Genomic DNA, 4,598 nt, shown 5'->3' on the forward strand with positions numbered 1-4,598 from the left:
ATGCAGTCAGTCCCATAGATGTTGATAATATATCCTGGATTTGCTAGAACACTTACCTCCCAAAACCTTTGAAGTAGACACAACTTGTTTTGCGTCTGCAGCGCGTGCAAGGGTCTCTGTCCTTGGCTGGCATTCCTTGGCAATACTGCAACATAAATACTAACAATATGCACTATAAATATATATTTTCTAGCAGCTGAGCCAAAATTGAATGAAGTCCATAGAGAGGCATAGACAGCCTTCACTGGTTTTACAGTGAGACATTTATTTTTGTTCTGAATAAAAAAAAAATAAGTAACCATCTAACAAAAAGCTTTCAGGTCATAGTTGACTCTGAGGCTATGTCCATATTAGTATATTAAGCAGCACACATTCCTGGGCCCTGATACACAATCATCTGTGCTATTGAATAGTTAAAATGTTCCATTGTGCAGTGCTGGCCGGTTTTAACTAGCAGCCTTCCAAACAATTCCCAGGCACCCTTGTTTGGGAGTCAACACAGGCTATTCAGCTCTCCACGGGCAGGTTGGACGTGGCCACCCTGTTTTGATGGGGAAGGGAATTTAACTGTATGGACTTGCTGTTCCATGCCATTTGGCCTCAGGGCCAGAAATGGTCCCAAGCACATTTATTTTACTGGTTTAGACATAGCCTTTGGTTGTGACCCCTTATTTAAGTGTGTGTAAACAGGTAATTATGATTGCACAATTGTTGCTTGGATTAATTGTGTATGTCAGATCTTTAAAAGGAGGTGGGTGCTCAGCACCCAATATGCACTTTTTTTTTTTTAAAAAAAAAGAAGCAGTAATTGTGAGTAATAAGCACTTGAAAACCTGGCCCCAGGGGTCTATGTAAGGCTGGCAGAATTCAATTGGAGTAGTTCACTTTGCTATTTCCATGGTGGTTTGGGTTGGGGTTTTTTGTTTGTTTGTTTTATCTTTATTGCAGTTTCTGAAATTTGTGGCTTATTGTGGCTGGCCAGATGGATGTGAGAGTAAAGAAAATTGGCTACTCAACATTTTTTCAGAGAAAATTGCCAAGCTAGAAAGTGGAATCCTTGAGAGTCCAGGAAGGAAAAAGAACAGGAATGGTTAAAGTGGAGGCCTGGGGCTATTGGAGCATCGTGAGGTCTGGCTGCTGGAGACCTGGTCCATAGCACTACAATCATGGCAGCAGGTGATTTAAACTGATTATTTAAATAGTGTTAAGTAGTGCCATAACAACGACAAAAAAATTTTCACTGAAGATCATAATAGGATTTTTTCTATTAGCAAAATATGTCTTTTTCATATTTCTTCAGCTCATTACATTACCTACTGCTCTTTAGCTCACATTAGATTAATAGCAAGGAAGATTTCAAATGCAACTTGGTGTGATTTAGCAGCCTGTTTGCTTGGGGACTGCATTCCTTGAACTCTTTCCTGCTGTGCTGGTCATTCAGCACAACCCCAGGACTAGGATAAATCCTGGATTACAGTGAGTTTCTGTCAGACTCGTGACCCCGCTTGTAGTTGCAGACATTCTAGTTGGGCTTTTGAGCCCTTTATTGGGAATCACGGTGTTAAGTGTCAAATTTTTGAAAATGCTCTTCAGTTCCAGTTGGCTATAGTTTAGATGTGCAGATAAGGTTGAGGGTTTACTGATTCAGTTTATGTGTTTACAAAATGAATGTAATGCTAATTAATTAGTCATGGAAAAAAATATTTTTTTCAATATCAATCTTTTTTTTTTCCCTCCTTGTAGGATTTCAGAACCTCTTGAAAATGTCACAAATAGTTCTCAGAGGTCACTTTATCTCCTGCTGAAGTACAGCCAGCTATGGAGTGATCTGGGGCAAATATTTAACATTCCAGAGCAACAATTTAGGCTAGGAAGTGGAAAGGAAAGCCTTGTTCAATTGAAACTAGAGGGAGATTTCAGATAGGTGAGATGTAAGCACCTCAATTGTGCTTTGATTAATTACGGCTAACTCCCTGAGGTAGTCATAAGCTTGGTCACCTTTTATAAACAGTCATAAGAGGAAAGGAACTATAGAAAGGGAATTTCAGAATCATCCTTTGCAAACATGAATAAGTTAAACACTATCTGATAAGAAGGCAGTGTTTTGGGTTTTATTTTCAAAACATCCCATGTGTAAATGAGTAATGCAACGTTCAACCTCTTGAGCAAGTGGCCATGTACATAACAAGCTGTTTACTCAAGATACTTCCATCAAACACAATCAGGTTGCCTAACTAAGTTTGCAAGCAAATGTTACAAGACCCCCATTGCAACAGGTACCGACTGCAAAGGACTCGCACAAAAGTCTAAGAAAGGATTAAAGCTAAATGTGACACAGATAGATAGTGAACATTGACGTACAGAAATGTTATCTCTGGGAAAACAGAGCCGGTGACAGGCGGACTGCTGGAAAACAAAGCCTGACAGGGAGCCAGTGAGTGTAATACTGGAGGGAAAAGCTGCCAGTCAGGGGAAAGGTGAGAGAGGGGAAAGGTTTAGTGGGAGATTTTGCCCTTTTCTGCGACTGATTACATCCTTCACAGCACAGAGCCTGCAGCAGTTTGATTTCATTTGACTGCTCAAAGCAGTCTGGCCTGGAAGTACACGTGTTCTGCAAAAACATGCACGATTTACTTTTAAAACTACATCTGATAAATGAGACCCATGATATAATGTACCAGCTTATCTCAAGAAAGCCATAAAGCGGAGCAGTAATCAGGAAAAGATTCATAACAAAATGCCAGGATGTAGACATACTATTCTGAAACCAATTACCTAAAGTACTAGAAGTTTAAGATACCTGCATATTAGAATTCTTGGTCTTTCCAGATTTTGGCACAGGAGCCATCAATTTCTGCCAGTCAGACATTATTCTCCAAGCGCTGACATTTAAAGGTGTGCATTTTGAAAATATTCAAATTTACCCCTACTTTAGTAGGTCAATGTCCTCTGTTTATGCCAGCCAGGAGAACCAACTCACGGATCGGCAACTTGGAGCTGGGAGAAGAGTCTCATAGGCCTGGCTAGTCCTGAGGTTCCAGCTCCAAGCTCTATCACATCTTCCCACGTCATTTCCCTCTAGACTCTTCCATGAAGTAGACATCACTTGGGCCGTATTAAGGTTGGCTATATGTTTAAAATGGGTAATAGAAGAGAGGAGAAGGACGAGGTGGAAGGATGACCACTTTCTAAACCCTGGAAAACTCTGGAAAAACAAACAAACTGTCTGCAAGGCCAAGAGATGGGCAGCAGTCATCATGGATTTGTTAAAGGCAAGTCATGTAAAATGACCTTTCGTTTTATAGTAGGGTAAAAGGTTTAGGGGATGGGGAGAAGGTAAAGATCTTCCATCTTGATTTTTGTCTTGACGTAGTCCCATGATAGGCAAATATGCCCTAGAATAAATCACTATATAGTATCTAGCAAAATGGCTTGTGCTTGGAAAGTGGGCTATTATTTTAACTATGAGTTAATCACCATAGATACGGAAAACTGTAGCCAGTGGAGTTGTGTAAGGGTCTGCCTCAGGTCATCTTCTTCTATAACAACTTGGGTGATGACAAAGCTGCAAATACGCTAGAAGACCCAGTCAGAATTCAAAATGTTCAGGACAAGCTGCAGAAATGGGATGAAAAAGGAAGAGTTCAGTGGTGCAGGTGCGAAATGTTACACGTGAGCAGAAATAGAGTAACTACACCAATATGGGACAGGGAACAATTGTTTAGCTGACAGTTCTCTTTCCAGAAGACTCTAGGGTTATAGTAGATCACATGCTGAACATGAATCAGCTGTGTCACTGGATTGCAAAAAAGGCAGACATTGTATTGGGTTCTGGTAAAAGGAATGCAGCTTGTGAGACAGATGAAGTCATCCTTCTGCTCTACTTATCAGTGGCGAGGCCTTGGCTCGGGTATTATGTTGAGTCTGGGGCACTTCAGTAATGATGTGGGTCAGCTGGGGAGAGCCCAGAAGGGGGAAATAGGAATGACTGGAGATCTGAAAAGAGTGACTTTTTCATGCTTAGACTGAAGAAATTGTGGTCAGCTTAGAGAAGACTGAAGAGGAACACAACAGCATTGTCCAAATACAAAAAGAGTACTTAACATTTCTTTAAATGTATAGTTCACTATAAGACTGGCTTAAATTTTGTTAGAAAAGATTCAGATTAGTCACTGGGAAAAAACCCTAATGATCAAAGATAATAAAACAGAATCAACTGCAGAGCTTGAAGGACAAGCTATGCAAACATGACGGGAATTACGTAGGTATAGTTTATTGTTTTAAAAGCATCTGGTTTTGAAACAAGATGGATCACCTTTAGAGATCTTTCCATTTCCAGTTTACCTGGTGTGCTGGACAGCATATTTTAGGTAACCCAGTGTCACAGTATCACATCATGGTTGAAGTTGGAAGGGGCCTCTAGAGATGGCCTAGCCCAACCCACTGCTCAAAATGGGGGTAACTAGAGACGGTGTTTCAGTGCCACATCCAGTTAGGTCTTAAATATCTCCAGGGTTTTAAACTCCACAATGTCTCTGTGCAACCTGCTCCAGTGTTTGACCACCCTCACACTAAAAAAGTTTGTTTGTTTGTTTGTT

The sequence above is a fragment of the Numenius arquata genome, chromosome 3, assembly GCF_964106895.1.
Source record: "Numenius arquata chromosome 3, bNumArq3.hap1.1, whole genome shotgun sequence".
In the NCBI taxonomy this organism is placed as follows: domain Eukaryota; kingdom Metazoa; phylum Chordata; class Aves; order Charadriiformes; family Scolopacidae; genus Numenius; species Numenius arquata.